The 18,759-nt window shown below is 40.9% G+C and overlaps 1 non-coding gene and 1 pseudogene across 1 annotated transcript; one reads left to right on the forward strand and one right to left on the reverse strand.

Annotated features, from left to right (window-relative positions):
• Positions 1-631: 631 nt before the first annotated feature.
• LOC119876178 lies at positions 632-18,084 on the reverse strand (annotated as a pseudogene).
• LOC119871742 lies at positions 5,606-5,712 on the forward strand. The gene has a single exon (XR_005358721.1). It is a non-coding gene; the product is annotated as a U6 spliceosomal RNA (small nuclear RNA).
• Positions 18,085-18,759: the final 675 nt, after the last annotated feature.

The raw sequence follows: 18,759 nt of genomic DNA on the forward strand, positions 1-18,759 counted from the left end.
CCTTTGTAGAACAGGCCAATCATACTCATACACGTGTAAAAAATCCTGAACAGATTAGCAAACTGAATCTAATGACACATGAAAAAAGATAATATACTGTATCCAAATTGTATTTGATCTAGAAATCCATGCATAGCTTAATATTTGAAATCAATCAATATAACTTATGCCACCAACAGAATAAAGAATAAGAAAGTCATCAAATGACTTTCTCCATTGATTCATGAAAAATTATTTGATAGAATTCAATATCTACTCATGATTTTTTGTATTTCACAACTTATTATGATTTATAAGTGCCATTTAAAAAACATCAGTCCAAAAATAAATAAATAAATAAATGAAAAACATCAGTCCATTAAACCATGTAGAAATAAGTATGTAAAGGTATACAAAACTAAACATATTTTAGACATGTTTAAGTAGACAGATTATCTGAAATTCCAGATTTTTCCATCACTTTGTTATGTTATGGCACCCAGGTAATCCTTAACTTCAGTAGGAGTGGGCCTCCTGAATCCAGCTTCATTGCAGAGTCTAACCTCGACATTATCTTCAGTCATTTGCCCTTCAAGCTTTCCTTTGGATTTAATATATCTGTATGAATGGCATCTTTAAGTCTAGATCTTCGTTATATTTTTGTAAGGAAAGTCTGTCCATTCACATAGTTCTTTATCATTGCTGTGGCTTTCTAGGCAAAGTAAGCTCCAAAGGCTATGACTAAAATAAGTATGATCTTTCCTCATTCCAACCACAAATTAATAAACTTCAAGTGGATGAACATCACCTGAATGAGTGTATTCTTGCATCACAAGAGCTACTCTCCATACCAGCTGGGCTGTGGGAATGAATTCTTGGGAAAGGAGATAGTGTTGCTGAACTAGTTTTCGAGCTCTGCACTGGAACACTCTGTAATCTGGGGCCCATGCCGCTGTACACCAAACCTATGCATTTGGTAATTGGTTCCACTTTTGCGTACACTTTGCTCATCAGACAGAATGGATTTCTGTTTCTTCTCAGTTGCTAAAACCACACCACATACAGCTTTAATTCCTCTACTGAAGAAGCTCATCTAGTATAGCCAATCTGGGCAAGTTTACCAGATGCGCTGAACGTAGTCAGTGAAAAATCGTAACTGTGTTAGGTCATCTTTACCTGGAGTACCCTATTAGTGATTTCCTTTTTAAAAGAAGAAACTTGGGAACCCTGGATGGCTCAGCAGTTTAGCGCCTGCCTTCAGCCCAGGGCGTGATCCTGAAGACCCCGGATCGAGTCCCAGGTCAGGCTCCCTGCGTGGAGCCTGCTTCTCCTTCTGCTTCTCCCTCTGCCTGTGTCTCTGCCTCTCTCTCTCTCTCTGTATCTCTCATGAATAAATAAATAAAATCTTTAAAAAAAGAAAGAAACTTAAGGTGATTCCCTGGGTGGCTCAGTGGTTTAACACCTGCCTTCACCCCAGGTGGTGATCCTGGAGTCCTGGGATTGAATCCTGCATCAGGCTCCCTGCATGAAGCCTGCTTCTCCCTTTGCCTATGTCTCTGCCTCTCTCTCTCTCTTTCTTTCTCTTTGTCTCTCATGAATAAATAAATAAAATCTTAAAAAAAAAAACTTAGCAAACTAGAAATAGAAAGAAAATTCCCTATTCTGACAAAAACAAACAAAATAAAACTCAAATGTGCTCATTATTATAACTCCACTTAACATCACAGGGCAGGTCCTAGTTGATTTAAGGAAGTTAATTAACAAGAATATTAAGTAATAATAAAAATTACATATATAGAGTGATACACAGAGAAACAAAGACAGAGATGAAGGAGAATCCAAATGAATCTATATATAATCTTTTGCAAGTCACTGAATTTAAAGTCATCATGCAAGAATCAAATCTATATTTTGTTTATAACAGCAACGAGCACTTAAATAAAATTATACACACAGAGAAAGGCTGTCTTTTTAAAGCAGCCTCTAAAAAGAAACTTCAGGGCACCTGGGTGCCTCAATGGTTAAGCATCTACCTTTGGCTCAGGGCATGATCCCGGGGTCCTGGGATTGAGCCCTGTATCAGACTCCTTGCAGGGACCTTGCTTCTCCCTCTGCCTGTGTCTCTGCCCCTCTCTATATCTCTCATGAATAAATAAGTAAAATCTTTTTAAAAAAAATATACAAAACCTCTACACAAAATGTATAAAACTTATGTTTTGAGAGGAATTTGAGAGGAGTTAGGGGCACCTGGGTGGGTAAGTTGGTTGTGTCTGACTCTTGATCTCAGGGTTGTGAGTTCAAGCTCTGCATTGGGCTCCACATAGAGCCTACTTAAAAACAGCAACACAACAGCTGTATATATAATTGAGAGGTATTAAGGAAAACTTAATAAATGGGGAGAAGTAATATACTATGCCCAAGATTTGAAAGAGTCAATATATGGTAAAGACCAAGTTTATGTATAGGATCCACAGCTCTCTCAAGTAAAGTCATAGTGAGTGTATTTGTGTGACTTTAAAATTTAATTCTAAAATTTATGGAAATAGGAAAGACAAAGGTAACTAAGGAAATATAGAAGGACATAGTTAGAGGACAAACAGTCTATGTATAGAGATTTGTTGTAAAGATATAATAAATATGACAAATAAATTGATGGAAAGATTAGAGATTCCAGAAACAGACCCATCCTTCCACTGAACACTTGATCTATGACTGGAGATACTGCAAAAAGTTGAGAAAGGACAATCTTTTCATTAAAGAGCTGTGGTTCAAATATGTATTATTAATAAGGAGGGGAATAAAATTTGATTCCTAGGGGATCCCTGGATGGCTCAGTGGTTTAGCACCTGCCTTTGGCCCAGGGTGTGATCCTGGAGACCCGGGATCAAGTCCCACATCAAGCCCCACATCAGGTTCCCTGCATGGAGCCTGCTTCTTCCTCTGTCTCTGCCTCTCTCTCTCTGTGTCTCTCATGAATAAATAAATAAAAATCTTAAAAAAAAGAAAACTTGATTTCTACTCAAATAATATGCAAAAATATCATTCTTGGTGAATTACAAATGTAAAAAAGAAAAGCAGTAAAGATTTGTAGAATAAAATATAGGGCAATATCTTCACGGTTTTGGGCAGGAAATAATTTCCTAATGGATACAAATGGCACTAACCACTAAGGAAAACATTTACAAATTGGAGTAAATCAAAATTAGGAATATCTGAACATCAAAAGATAGCATTACCTTCCTTGTAACCTTGTAATCTTCTCCTCCTGCTTTTTTATTTTTTTTTTTAATCAAATAAAAATGAAACTGAAAACGGAGACTGCCCTGCCCATTTGGGGATCTTTGGGCCACTAAACAAAAAGCAGAGAATAAACCACGATGATTGATGCTGATTACTAGGTGGAAATTAGGCTACTGCTACCCACTGAGAATAAAGTACTATGGCTGAAAGCCACTCCATTCACTGAATGTTTCTTAGTTCCCTAGCCCATAATACTGGTCAGTGGGAAACTGTAGCAGTACCCAGTAGCAATCCAGTAAAGATTGCTAAAAAAAAAGACCACTAAAAAAGGCTTGGAAAAGTATGGGAATGATTTGGATCATACCAACAGGTAAAATCTCTGACTTCCTGAGTGATAGCAAAGGTGATTTATGAGAATAGTGTACTAGGTGGTTTAAATTCATTGATTTTCTTCCTGCTGCTTCACTGTAAACCTGTGCATCATCTTCCTTCAGGGAATACATCTTATTCTCATGCTCTTATTGGTAGGTTTTAACTTAGCTAGAGAGGTCACTATTGACCAGGCTCAAGAGTGACTTAAGGGATCCCTGGGTGGCACAGCGGTTTGGTGCCTGCCTTTGGCCCAGGGCGCGATCCTGGAGACCCGGGATCGAATCCCACGTCGGGCTTCCGGTGCATGGAGCCTGCTTCTCTCTCTGCCTGTGTCTCTGCCCGCCCCCCGCCTCTCTCTCTCTGACTATCATGAATAAATAAATAAAATCTTTAAAAAAAAAAAAAAAAAAAGAGTGACTTAACATTTAAGTGATAAATTAACTTTATAAAGTTAAGTTTATAAAATTTAAGTTATATAAAGTTAAGTTGTAAAGTTAAATTTGTGCTAATAAAAGTTTTTCTTTAGTATGAAAGGTCCAAAAATGGAAACAAATGCATGCCAAGTCACAAGGAGATGACCTCTTAGATTCCCAGTGTCCACAGGCAGAGATCACTATGGTAAAGTTGAAAGTGTGAAGTTTCAAGTGCCTTTTCTGTCTATCCTTCTCTCTTGGCTGTCGTATTTTTAAATTCACATTTCCACATCAAAAAATAATAGTAAAATGTACCACCTCTTTGATCCTAAGAAAAAGATGATACGACATTTATGCTGGGGATGAAGAAAAGGATCTCAACCAGGTAAGTCACAGAATGTTTCAGAAAAATGTGTAACTGGCCTGTAAGTGGCTATTCTTACTACCTTGTGAGCCAGTTGTTACATCAACTTCTAAAATTGGACCCAAGGGATCCCTGGGTGGCTCAGCGGTTTAGTGCCTGCCTTTAGCCCAGGGCATGATCCTGGGGTCCCAGGGTTGAGTCCCACATCTTCGGGCTTCCTGCATGGAGCCTGCTTCTCCCTCTGCCTGTGTCTCTGCCTCTCTCTCCCTGTGTGTCTCTCATGAATAAATAAAATCTAAAATAAAATAAAATAAAATAAAATAAAATAAAATAAAATAAAACTGGACCCATCCTAAAGGAAAGACTCTAGGAGGTGAGAGCTCATGTTCTTTTTCATAATTTTTCTGAAGCAATGACTTTCTTGAGAGACCTACTGAAAGGGTTAGTATTTACTAAAAGAAATCTCTCCTTCCTTGTAATCAGCCCTCCCCCTACCCTTTCTTAGCTGGTGGGCTGAGGCTGCAAGCAGCTGTGCAGAAATTCGGTAGAGACAGCTCTACTTTGACCAGCAGTTTCTATTCCCATTGGGAAGTTCTCCCCAACTTTGTTAGAAGGACTGATTCACACTGCTGAATTCTTCTCGTGATCTATTGTTCCTCTTATTAGTACTCTGGACAACTGCCCAGCAGGTGGAGAGACCACCTCTTAGTCCAGTTCTGCTGAGGATAGGGGGTGGTGGTAATGTTGATGTCTGGGCCAATTTTTGACAAGGATATTTATTCAGGTTTTAACTTAAACATACATAACTTTCTTCAGAGAGGCCTCCTCTGAACACCTTAACTAATCAGCACCGCTCACTCTCTGACATGTTACTCTATTTTATCTTTGTCATTGTCCTTATCAACACCTGCCATTAACTTATCCACTCATTGGCCCAGCGATAGCCTCAACAGCAGAGACTTTGTTTACCCTCATTGACAAGAGCAGTGCCAGGTCCCAGAAGGGGCTTATGTTTGACCAGTTGACTGCTCTGTGCTAGCAGAGGGTTTCCAAAAGCAAGCAGTTAAATGAATTTCATGTTTATAATCTGATGGTATCGTTTAATACACATCTCAGTATGATTTTCAGCCTAAAGCATACAAAAGAATGAATCCTACCCTTAAGGCATACCATGACTTTGGGAGAATTCTGGATGGAAATGCATTTCACAATTAAGTTGCTAAAATGTCTTTAACTTGTGCTCACTTCAGCAGCACATATACTAAAATTGGAACAATACAGAGGAGATTAGCATGGCCCCTGTGCAAGGATGCTATGTGAATTTGTGAAGCATTCCATATTTTTTTAATAAAACAACACAAAATTAGGGAGACAAACCACAAGAGACCCCTAAGTATAGGAAACAAACTGAGGGTTGCTGGAAGGGAGGTAGGTGGGGAGATGGGGAAACTGGGTGATGGACATTAAGGAGGGCACGTATATAATGAGCACTGGATATTATATAAGACTGATGAGTCACTGACCTCTACCTCTAAAATTAATAATACACTATATGTTAATTAATCAAATTTAAATTTAAAAATTGAAAATAAAATATCTTTAACTTCTAAGAAATTACACCATTCCCTACTGAGCAGTCATGCCATTATTATCAGCTTCAGAAAAAGCATCTGCAAGGCAGACACGACAAAGTATAAGTCTAAGAACTAGAAGATTATTTTTCCTTCCCTTCCTCTTGTTCATGTTTTGTTTCTTAAATTCCACATATGAGTGAAATCATATGGTATTTGTCTTTCTCTGACTGACTTGTTTCACCTAGCAGAACACCTTCTAACTCCATCCAGGCTGTTGCAAATAGCAAGATTTCATTCTTTTTGATGGCTAATATTCCATTATATATATATTACCACTATAATTATCAATACAACAGTCCCCCCCCCCCCCTTATCCACAGAGGATAAAATCCAGGACCGCTAGTGGATGCCTGAAACCATGGACAGTAACAGATCCCATAGATACTCTGTTTTTTCCTATACTATACATACTTGTGATAAAGCTTAACTGTAAATTAGGCTGAGTAAGAGATAAACAAGAATAATAAAATAGAACAATTATAACACTATGCTGTAATAAAAGTCATGTGAATGTGATCTCGTTCTCAAAATATGTTATTGTACTGTATTCACTCTTCTTCATCTTGTGTTGATGTCATAAAATGCCCATGTGTTAAGACTGAGGCAAATGATGCAGGCATTGTGACATAGTGCTAGGCTACTATTGACCTTCTGACAATATGTCTGGAGGATCATTTGCTTCCAGATCTCAGTCAAGCTCAGGTAACTCAAACTGTGGAAAGTGAAACTTTAGGTAAGGCAGAGGCGGGGTGGGGTGGGGGGCGCGGTGCAGTTACTGCACAGAATCCTTCCTGTTGAAATTAGTATGTGGTTCCTCTCTCCTGATTGGATTTGTACTGATACAGTACAAATTGCCTCAGTTTTGTGATAAAGAAAAAGAGAGGGCAAAGATGGAAAGAAGAGACAGAAAAGGAAAAAAGGAAGAAAAAAAGATTAGAGACAATGAACAGCAAAAAGAAAATAAAGTAAGGAAGCAAAAGAAAATGAAACAGGGGTGGGCAGGTGAGGAAAAGACAGCCTCCTATTTCCTGTTTGCTCAGGCAGTCCCCACTTCCCACTGCACTGATGTCCTACCTCCTTATCCCCTCATACAAAGTAACCAAGTCCTTCAGAAGCCTGGCTAGGGATTCACTGAGGGAGTTGACACCTCACTCAGACCCCAGCAGCTCTCTATTTTATCTAGCCAGAAGTGGGACCCTTGCCTGCCTCATTTGGTCCTGGCCACACAGAGCAGCACCATTCCCTTGCCTTTCTGTAGAAGTCTGGCCAGTATTCTTTTTCAGAAAGTGCTAGCTCAGAGTAAGTCACAAAGTTCCTGATACTTGTTTGGAAATCATCATTTCTGTGTATAAGGATAAATGATAAGAAAAGGAATAAAAGATTTATAATGAGAAAAGAGCTACACAGACACAACGCAGGAAGAAGAAAGGGTATTGCTGTTGTAATAATCTGTCACATAGGTAGCCTAAGACCACATCCCAGAAAATTTGCTCCTGGTAATTAAAAGCAAGACACGATACAGATTCAACACAAACACATTTGCCTCAACCCATAACATGTGTGTATGTTCAAATCATCCCTTAGTCAAAGTATATAAACTGGCAGATGTGTGTTACATACTTACTTGTGTGCATTGAGGGCACTGGGGTGGAAGGACCACAGTGAGAATCTTGTGGTGTCTAACTTTAGTGTGGTTTATAACCACCTCAAGGGCTTGTTAAACTCAGATTGTTGGGCTGTATCCACAAAGTTTCAGATTTAGGAAGTCCAGGGTGTGTCCTCAAAATTGCAATTCTAAAAGGCTCCCAGGTGACACTAACCCCCACTTTGAGAAGCCCTGGCTTATCATCATAATGAGCAGAAAGCTGGGGCAGGGCTGAGACAGGTGAAATTACCTTAGGAAAATTGTTAACCTCCGTATCTTAGTTTCCTTATCTGGAAAATGGGGGTGATGATAATGGTACTTAAATCCTAGGATTGGGATGAAAGGAGTGAAAACATGCAAAGTGCTTAGACAATGCTTGGTGCATAGCAAGCACCTTATAATTGCTTTCTTAAATAAAAATACAGTCCTAGAGTCAGACAAATGGCTTAGACTTGGCTAGACTTAACCATTCCGGAAAAAAAAAAAAAAATCTGAGCTTCAGCTTCCTTATTTAAAAAAAAGGGGGGGATAAAAATAACACCTGTCTTACAGGGGTTTCATGAAGATTAAATAAGCTAATACATTGGTTATCAAATCTTGGCAAATGAGCCTATATCCACACTTCAGGCCCCTGGAAGGTGATGCTTTCTGCCTGTGAAGGTGTCAGCTCTGTGGGGTAATGCTGCCCTCTGCTGGATAGCTATGCATTTTTAGAAATTAACTTCTCAAAAAAAAAAAAGGAAAAAGAAATTAACTTCTCGTCCCCAATTCATCCAGCAAAAAAAGCTAATAATCTTCAACAAGTTTATATGCTCTGAGCACATTTCTTTGGCTCCTGTGTTCAAACATGATCGAATTAAATCACTCTCAGTAAATGGTTTTCCTCATGTGGCAAAATAAGCCACTTTGGCAACTTACTTTGGCTGCAGCCTCATTTCCAACTTTTATTTTTATGGAGAAAATTAGCTATGATGAGATATTCCTGTTTAAGCTTTCTAGTTTTCATGATTGTTGCCTTCCTGTGAGTTGAGAATATTGGGATGACTCCCTGATCTAGTCATTCTTTCAGCACTGCCAGCATAGCTAGCTCTGTGGCAAGCAGCACTTGCCAGAAACGCTGTGGTATGAAAACCAGGTCACTCTGATTTGTAATGTGTCAAAGCAGCAGGACAATACAGAAATGAGCAAATGTCCCTCTGTGTTCTGATGAAGCTTTTCTCATAAAAGATGAGATATGGGGATGCCTGGGTGGCCCAGTGGTTGAGCATCTGCCTTTGGTAGCCAGGAGTGATCCTGGAGATCTGGGATTGAGTCCCATATCCGGCTCCCTGCACAGAGCCTGTCTCTGCCTTTCTTTCTCTCTCTCTCTCTCTCATGAATAAATAAATAAAATCTTAAAAAAAAAATCCAGAACACTTAAATAAGTAAGTAAGTAAATAAATAAATAAATAAATAAATAAATAAATAAATAAATAAATAAATAAATAAATAAATAAAATAAAAGATGGGATTTGAATTTCTCATAATTTTCACATGTGGGCAGCCCCGGTGGCGCAGCGGTTTAGCGCCGCCTGCAGCCCAGGGCGTGATCCTGGGGACCCGGGATCGAGTCCCACATCGGGCTTCTTGCATGGAGCCTGCTTCACCCTCTGCCTGGTCTCTGCCTCTCTCTCGCTCTCTCTCTGACTGAATAAATAAATAAATCTTTAAAAAAATAATAATAATTTTCACATGTTAGAAAATTTTATACCAGCGGTGCCTTGGTGGCTCAATCAGGTAAGTGTCAGACTCTTGGTTTTCACTCCGGTCGTGATTTCAGGGTAATGAGAGCCCCACATTGGGCTGAGCATGGAGTCTGCTTAGGATTCTTTCTCCTACTCCCTCTGCCTCTCCCTGCCCCTGATAGATAGATAGGTAGATGATAGATAGATGATGATAGATAGATGATAGATACAGAGATGATAGATAGATAGATAGATAGATAGATAGATAGATAGATAGATAGATTAGATAGATGATAGATAGATGTAAAAATGTAAAAACTATGTACAAAAAAATGTGCTGGCCAGTTTGGATCTGCAATCTGTACTTTGTCATCCACCAGGGTCTATCCACATCCTGATAGGATCAGACTGGTTTTAGCCTATTCAGTCTATTATTGCCAGGTAAACTGGGGAGACCCCAGGCCCTGGGGCCTCAACCCAGCCAGACCCAAAGGTTCTTGGTCTTGTCATGAGAATAAATTCAAAGATGGACATGCAGCACAACTTACAAGAGACATAATCAAGAAAGTTTATTAAAGCAAAAGGTACATTCGAGATATGAGAATAGGTGAAAAGAGAGAGAGGAAGAAAAAGAGAGAGCTGTGCACCCTAGGGGTTGCATTTCTATCCATCTTCTATTGACAGTTGTTAACTAAGGGGTGGAATATTGGGACATCTGGGTGGTTCAGGGGTTGAGCAGCTGCCTTCAGCTCAGGGTATGATCTGGGAGTCTGGGGATCAAGTCCTGCATTGGGCTCCCTGAGGGGAACCTGCTTCTCCCTCTGCCTATGTCTCTGCCTCTGTGTCTCTCATGAAAAAATAAATAAAATATTTGAGAAAAAAAAATAAGGTGTGGAATATTCATCACTTGGGGCAGAGAAGCATGCTTTTTCTTTCTAATTTGGTCAGGTTTCCTGTCATGGTACCTGCCATCTTGGGCTTGTCTGGTTTGATCCAGCTTCTTGTGGAGTGCTGCCTGGACAGGCCTCTGACCTTCCCAATAGCTGGTTATGACTTTCTTGTTACTGACCTCCAGGTTTCCTCTTAGAACCTAACTAATTGCCTACTCTAACATTATAACAAAATACCATAGAGTGGCTGGCTTGTAAATAATTAAAATGTGTTTCTCATAGCTGTGGAGGCCCTGAAGTCCGAAATCAAGCCACCAGCAAATTTGATATCTGGGGAGAATGAAATTCCTGGTTCATAGGTTCATAGGCTCTTTTCACTGTGTCCTCATATGGCAGAAGAGGGGAGGGATTTCTCTGGGATCTCTTTCATAAGGGCACTAATCTCATTTATGAGGGTTCCACCCTTATGACCTAAGTATCTCCTGAAGGCCCCACTTCCAAATACCATCAGATTGAGAGTTAAGTTCCAACATATGAATTTTGGAGAGACACAAACCTTCAGTCTATAGCAACATCTTAAAGTTATAACACTAAATTTATACAGCTTAAGTTCAATAACATACAATCTTTTCTTATACAAGTCAATTTCCATCTCCTTTCAGTTATTAATGTCACAAAATTACATCTTTATGTATTATCTGTCCAAAAACATAGACTATTAATTGTTTTCAAGCATCAGTCTCATATCATATAGAAAAAGTGTGGAGTTACCAAATCAAAGTAACAAAAATACTAGCTTCTATAACTATCCACATATTTAGCTTTATCAGAGATCTTTCCTTTTCCATATAGTTTCAAGTTACTGCTCTCTAGCTACTAATTACTAGTGTCTAGTGTCCTTTCATTTCATTCTGGAGGATTTCATTTAGCATTTCTTGTAGTACAGGCTTTTGTTTATCTGGGAATGTCTTCATTTTCCCCTCATTTTTGAAGAAAAGTTTGCAGGATATAGAATTCTTGGTTGACACTTATTTTCCTTCTGGCCTCTAAGGTTTTGATGAGAAATCTGCTGATAATATTATTGGGGAAAATATAATTAAAATTATCTTCCTTTTAGCTTTATAGATGTATTAATAACGTACCTTATTATGTCTTATGCAATAGAACATTTCGTATATTATCATGATGTTGGTTGAGTTGTAGCATCATTCTGAGATCAATCATTCAGAATTTAAAGAAAAATGAATTGAATATTTTAAGATTAATTGTTAGGAGCTCTTTAAAACCCAAACCATATTACATATTTTCAAATTAGAAATGAAAAGGCCACTGAAACATCCTATAGATTTTTATTTATAATAAGGGAAATAAGAATTGCTATGACCTACATAGACAGAAAGCTCTTTCAGGTTCTTATTCTTGAGACCAAAAAGTGAGGAAAGCACTAATAATTATCTCCAGCTGTGATTGGTCCATTTCTTCTAATGACCTCATAAAGAGCCTGTAAAGGAAAAACAAACTGTACTACTGTGTGTCTCCTCTACTCTCAATACTCTACTACAGCATTAGTTCGCTCCTGACATGGATGTGGAGAAGTTTCCACACATCAAGCAATTCTGTGACACTAGCTGGGTGTCTTATAATTTAATTCAATTCTAACAATATCTACCTGGAGATAGCAGCAGATTCCACACATTAAGGACTTAGTCCTACAAATTGTGCCCTCCCCTTCAGATGCTCATTGCAAGACCAAGGTGGTTGTTACCTGTGTTTCTGACTGACCACCTATAGATTGGGGGTCACCACGAACCCCTCCTTGGGTTCATTTAATTTGCTAGAGCAGGTCACAGAACTTTAGAGTTTACTCACTAGATCATAAAAGGGTTTATTAGAAAAGGGTATTGTTGTCAGATAAAGTGAGGAGACTCTGGGGCCTGGAGCCTTAACACAGCCAGACACCATGGAGTTGCTGAAGGTTCTTGGTCCTGTCACAAGAATGAATTCAAGGACAGAAAAGCAGTACAGTGGATAAGTGACACAAATGGGATAGTTTATTAAAGCAGAAAGTATACCCCCAAGAGACGAGAGCAGGCAAGCTTGAGAGAGATGTGTCCCAGCAATTTGGGATTCTATCTTTTATCAGCAGTTGTTACCTATAAGCAGAATAGTCATTACTTGGGGCAGGGAAGCAGAGTTTCATGTTTTTTCTTCCTAATTTGGTCATAAGTTTCCTGTTATGGCATCTGCCATCCTGGGTCTATCTGGTTTGATCCAGCTTCTTATGGAGTGCTGTCAGGACATGCCTCTGACCTTCCTGACATCTGGTCATGACTTCCTCATTGCTGACCTCCAGGTATCCTATTAGAACCTAATCAACTGCCTAGTCTAATAGAACTCCAGAATAGCCATCTGGAGAAGATGCATAGGGCAAGGTGTGGGGAAAGAGGCCCAGAGTTTCCATGCCCTCTCTGAGTACCACTCTCTCCAAATCTCCATCAGTTCACCAACCCTGAAACTTTCCAAATCCTATCCTTTTGGGTTTCTATGAAAGCTTCATTATAGATGCACGATTGATTAAATCATTGTCTATTGTGGTTTGAACTCAATTTCCAGCCCCTCTCCCCTTCCTTTCCTTCCAACTCTTGGTTTGGGTTCAGCTCATGACCTCAGGGTCATGAGATCACGCCCCACATTGGCTCACACTCAGTTGGGAGATGTTGGATATTCTCTCCCTCTCACCCTCCCTCTGCCTTCCCATGCACTCGCTCTCTAAAATAAATAAATCTTTAAAAATTAAATAAAGAAAATAAAATGGGGGCAACCCGGTGTCTCAGTGGTTTAGCACCTTCAGCCCAGGGTGTGATCCTGGAGACCTGGGATTGAATCCCACGTCAGGCTCCCTACTTGGGAGCCTACTTTTCCCTCTGCTTGTGTCTCTGCTTCTCTCTCTCTTTCTCTCTCCTCTGTGTGTGTTTGTGTGTGTATGTGTGTGTGTCTCATGAATAAATAAATAAAATCTTAAAAAGAAAAGAAAAGAAAAAAAGAAAGAAAAAAAGAAAAAAGAAAAGAAGAAAAGAAAAGAAGAAAAGAAAAGAAGAAAAGAAAAGAAAAGAAAAGAAAAGAAAAGAAAAGAAAAGAAAAGAAAAGAAAAAAAGAAAAGAAAAGAAAAGAAAAGAAAATGGAGTCAGGAAGCCAGCAAGGGAAGCTCTCATGTCCTACCACTCCTGCTCAATTGCAATGAGACAATGTACACTCCAAATGGTTACTAATTTAGCTATTATTTTACATCCTGAGCCAGAGGAAGAAAAGTTTCCTCTCTCCCCATCCCCAGCACCCCCTTACTAGCCAAAAGCCTAACTAACCAATGAGGGAATGTCTCAACTCCACCAATGAAAAGCTACTATACTTCAAACTCCCGGTTTGCTCCATTGGACTTTTTATTTATAACAGCCCTCCCAAGTATGTAGTGAGATAAGCACTGGGTGTTATACTATATGTTGGCAAATTTAATTTAAATAAATAAGTAAATAATTTTAAAAGCAGCCTTCCCAACAGCCCCTTCTTTTCCTATAAAAGAGTATATCTCCTTTCTTCCGGGAACTTGTCTCTATGACTTTGCTATAACTTGCTTGTTTCAGATTGCAATTCTCTGGTATTTCAAATAAACCCATTTTTACTAGTAAAATAATTGGCAGTTTTATTTTTAAGGTAAACATTTGATTGTTAGAAAAATGAATTTAGATCTCCAAGTTCCCACTAGCTGACAGGTTAAAAGCTTTGTTTAAAAAAAAAAAATCAACTGGATAGATTTTAAAGATTTTATTGGCTTTATTCTGTGGTTCATGAATCAGGCACTATCCTAGCTAGCAGACAGGAAAGAACTCTGAAGAGCTGTATGAAATGAAAGAATTTTATAGGAAGAAGAGAGCAGGAACAAGGAAGTTATGCTAGGCAAAAATCAAATTGTTTAAGTTTGGGACACCTGGGTAGCTCAGCGGTTGAGTGTCTGCCTTTGGCTCAGGGCGTGATCCCGGGATCGGGGATTGAGTCCCACATAGGGCTCCTAGTGTGGAGCCTGCTTCTCCCTCTGCCTGTGTCTCTGTCTCTCATGAATAAATAAATAAAATCTTTTTTTAAAAATTGCTTAAATTTACTTTCTTTATAAGCATAAAAGAGATTACCTAATTAGAGCTGATGGGTGATTCCTGATTAAATGGTTTAAGATTTCATTTCTGGGAGAGCCAAAACTGCAATTAAGTTAATTCTTAGTTTGGTGATATAGGGCTTCATTTTGAGCTGGTTATCTTGTTTTTAATAGCTTAATTTTTCAAAAAAGAAAAAATAAACCAAACTCCTTTTTCAGGAAAAAGGCAGAGACTGGGTCAGTCTTCATCTGAGATGCTCAGTTTAGGGAGACAAATACTTAGGACCTCCAAATGTCTGGTCTTTTCCATATGAAGTCTTTTTCTCCCTCATATAAAGTCTTATATGCCTCCACTTGACGGAATCTGTAATTTTATGTAGAAAAGAAACTCTAATATATATTAAAATATGAAACTTGTTGAGAATATTGTGTTTTGTTTTGTTTTAATACATTGATGAAAGACACATAGAGGCAGAGATACAGGCAGAAGAAACCTGATGTGGGACTCAATTCCCAGACTCCAGGATCACACCCTGAGCCAAAGGCAGGCGCTCAACTGCTGAGCCACCCAGGAGTCCCAGAATATCGACTTAAAGAACAAAAATTCAAATGAGGAAATTTAAAGGTTTAATGGGTTTCATTCAATGATTCTTGAATTGGACAGCATCTCATCTAACAAAGAGAAGGAAACTCCAAGGAGCTGTACATAATAGAAGGATTTTATAGGTAGAATTGAGGCAGAACAAGGAGGTTATTAGTAAAAGAAAAGAAACAATTATTTGAGGAAAGGTCACCTCCAGGTAGCAGTAGCTGGAAGAGCAGGGGGTCTTATCTTGCAGATTACCTCTCTGGTACTGATCAGGAAATTCCAGGCTAATTGGTTTAAAATTCCACTTCTGAGAGAGGCTGAAACTGAAGTTGGGTTTAAGGTGATACTCTTATGGTGGTTAAGTCTTGTAGAGTTTAACATAAGTTATTCCATCTTGGCCTGTTGTTAATTTTTAACAATTCTAAAAAAGTGCCTTGTTCATCCATTCTTTATCTGTTCGCTCTTCAAAATGCCTGTAAAGTGTCTTGTCATTTGGAGTTGTTTTAAAATATAGTATATTAATAGAAAATCTCAGTTATACTAAGACCAATAAGTTATTCAACTGCCATTGAAAATATAGTTTGTTTCTTACAGTACCCAAGTGGAGGGGCATGCCATGAGGGGAGCACCAGAAAAGAAAGCACCAGAAAGGGGAAAAGAGAGAGGGAGTACAGATAAGAATCTTTACTGTGGTCTCTGAACTAAGCGTTAAAAACAAGATAACAGGTCCAAAATGAAATGACAAAATGGTGCTAGGCCCCATGTCACCATTGACTTAATTACAGTTTTGGCTTTTTCAGAAATCGAATCTTAAACCAGTCAATCAGGAATCACTAGGTCAGCACTAGTGAGGTTACATGCCTGATAGATCTCCTGCTATCCCTAAAGGAAAGTGACCTGGCTACAACCAATCCACTTTTGCCAGTATAACTTCCTTGTTCCTGTTTCCTTCTACCTATAAAAGCCTTTCATTTTATACAGCCCCTGGAACATCTTTCTATCTGCAGGATGGGATGCTAACTGGCTTCATGAATTACTGGCTAAAGCCAATAAAACTGTGGTGCTAAGGGTGGCTCAGTCAGTTAAGTGGCTGCCTTTGGCTCAGGCCCTAATCCTATGGTATGGAGATCAAGTCCTGTATCAGGCTCTTTGTCCACCCTGCTTCTCCCTTTCCCTCTTCCTCTGCCTGCCCTTCTCACTGCTTGTGCTCTCTTGCTCTCTGTCAAATAAATTAATAAACAAATCTAATAAAATCATTAAAATTTATTCAGTTAAAATTTTTTTTTAACACAAGGAGCATGCAAGGCAGAGTGGTAGGCCGATATTTAGGATCAGCTAACTTAAATAATTTCAGGTCTGGGGCATAGGGTTTTCCCCGAGACCTTCTTTCATTTCCACAGGACTTATCCCTTCTAACATGTTGTGTTACATACATTGTCTGTCTCCCTCCCCATAATGCCAGGCTCACAGGTGCAGCATGGGTTGTGTCATTGCCCTGTCTACAGCAGAACCAGTGCAGGGCTCAACAAATGCTTACTGTGACTTGAAATGGTCTTGTTTACGGTTTCCTCATTGGGTGAATGTCTATGCCCTCATTAGGGATTTTCTTATGCATAGTTGAAACTCTAGTACCTAGCATGACCTGAAACAACAACAGTGCTGGATGAACTTGGAAGACCTTGGGCCCTGAAGCCTCAACTCAGCCCATCCCAAAGATGTCACTGAAGGCTCTTGGTCTTGTCACAAGAAAGAATTCCAGGAGAGACACAACACAGCGAGTAAGTGGTAAAAGCAGAACAATTTATTAAAGTGAAAGTACACTCTCAAGATGTAACAGCAAGTGAGCTGGAGAGAGAGCTGCAAGCCACAGGGTTTCTATTTTTAATTGACAGTGATTAACGAGGGTGTAATATTATTTGGGGACTAAATTTCTTAGAAGCAGAGTTTATGCTTTCTTCATTATTCGGTAAAGGGTTTTCTGTGTTACAGCATCTGCCATCTTGGGCCTACCTGGTTTGATCCAGCTTCTGGTGGCTTGGTTTTGGAATATTGCAAGAGGGCCTGTGGCCTTACGGATAGCTACCAAAAACTCCCTCTTTCCTGGCCTCCAGGCATCCTGTTAGAACTTAATTTCATCCACTAACAATAGATTGCATTTCCTGTGCTTAGTAAAAGGAACCAACAAAAATAAACCTCCTTGGAGCCCTTAAGGGACTTATACTTCATTTCAAGGATACATTTGCTTTAAAGCAATTATTACAGAAACAAACTGGTATTCCTTGCCATGACATTTTCAATAATTAGTGGTTTAAAAATATTTAAAGTTAAATCATAGTTCTCTGTGAGGCCTGGGCACAACTAAGTGGATCTTGCTTAGAGTTTCACCTGCTGGTGCAATGAAATGGCAGATGAAACAGCAGCCATCTAAAGGTTCCAGTGGATCGTGGACAGTTGGATAACACAATAGCTAATGCTTCTCCTGGATGACAGGGAGCTCAGGGAGGACATTTTAACTGAGAATGCCTAAGTGGCCCATTTATATACGTTGGCCTCACGCCATATACCCCAGATTACCACCAACAGAAACTCAGGAAGAAGACCAATGCGAATATTCCAATTCTCTTACAAAAGAACAGATCTAGATCAAGGATCACAGAGCCAATTACTAAAGATAAAAGCAGTAGCAAATGGAACCACATTTAGAGACACTAACCTGCCTCTCCGTGTACCCGTGCGGGTCCGGGTCAGGGCCTGCGTGTCATTCTGGGGTGCCATGGGGTCTGTGTGTTGGATCCTCGAAGGTCTGTTTCTTTACCCGCATTTGTTGCCCGCCCTAGACTCGACCCTATCTTCCAATGTGTCTAAACATCCGCCCAGCAAGCATGTGTCTCAAGAACTGTGAGGCGACCCGCGTGTGCCTCTACCCTCGCCCTGTCTCTACAGAAGATCCTGGTGTCGGGGGGAGACGCTTGGGGAAGAGAACCGGACAAAGGGCAACGGGCTTGCGCTGACGGGGAGGCTCCCCAGCCACCCGCAACTACCCCCCCACCTTCGGCCCGGGCCCGCCTGCACCTTCTCTCCGAAGGACATGCCCTCCGTCCCCCGCGGACCACCGTCCCTTCGGCCCTCAGCCCCGGGGTCCACGCTCCGCGTGCCCAGGACACCAACCAGATGGCCCGACCGCCGGGGGCCTCAGGCCCCCCGTTGGCGCCGGGCTCCGCGCTCCGTGACCCCGCGACAGCCAAGACCACGGCGACGCGGGGGCGGCCGGCACCCAGGCCCAAAGAGCCGCTCGGGACACAGCAAGACACACCACAGACACTCGCTCCGCGCCTGGGCCAGGGCGCCGCGCACGCACGCAGGCACACGGCCCCGCGGCGGTTCGGCTGATGGGCAGGAATGGGAGCGGAACGGCATCCCTGACACCGTGGCTGCGGGGCCTGCGGCTGCCAGGGCTCCTGACGCAGCTCCAGGGCCTGCGCCCCTCCGGCGGGGTGGCTGCCTCGCCCCCACAGGCCGTGTGGCCCAGCTCCGAGTGCCTGTGTCCTCCTTCCGTCTGTCTGTGTGTGTGTGTGTCGTGGGCACCTGTGTCTGTGTCCCTGCCTGTGCGACGATGGGGTCCGGCGGCGCGGGCGGCCCCGGCTTGGCTTTGAGCCAGGCGGGCTGAAGGACAGGAGAGGCCAGGGGCCGGCCGGCGCCGGCCCCGGCCCGCGGCACACCCCCCCACCCCCCCGCAGCCCCCAGCCCCCAGCGAGCGGCCCGATG

Source organism: Canis lupus, chromosome 4 (assembly GCF_011100685.1).
Source record: "Canis lupus familiaris isolate Mischka breed German Shepherd chromosome 4, alternate assembly UU_Cfam_GSD_1.0, whole genome shotgun sequence".
NCBI classification, from domain to species: domain Eukaryota; kingdom Metazoa; phylum Chordata; class Mammalia; order Carnivora; family Canidae; genus Canis; species Canis lupus.